The following is a 291-nucleotide window of genomic DNA, read 5'->3' as shown; positions in this document are numbered from 1 at the left end:
TTTATTTAGACGTGTTTTTGCTTGAGATCGCATCTAACCCACTCTAGAAAATTAGGGGGTAGGGTTAGCTTAGAGAAATTGAATATGGTCTAAAAACAGTAGTCTTTCAGCCATAATATAATGCTTTCAAATATGGAACAAATCTGGGATGTATCTATTTTCTCTAAAAAATTTTATTTTTGAGCAAAATTTTTTCTTGAATCTTAATAAATAAATTTTCTACCCTCCCCCCTCCTTCTCCTCATCCATATATTCTTCCCTACCCCCTCCTTCTCCTCATCCATATATTCT

This window comes from Eurytemora carolleeae, unplaced genomic scaffold (genome assembly GCF_000591075.1).
Source record: "Eurytemora carolleeae unplaced genomic scaffold, Eaff_2.0 scaffold1229, whole genome shotgun sequence".
In the NCBI taxonomy this organism is placed as follows: Eukaryota; Metazoa; Arthropoda; class Copepoda; order Calanoida; family Temoridae; genus Eurytemora; species Eurytemora carolleeae.
This window is presented reverse-complemented; position numbering follows the sequence as displayed.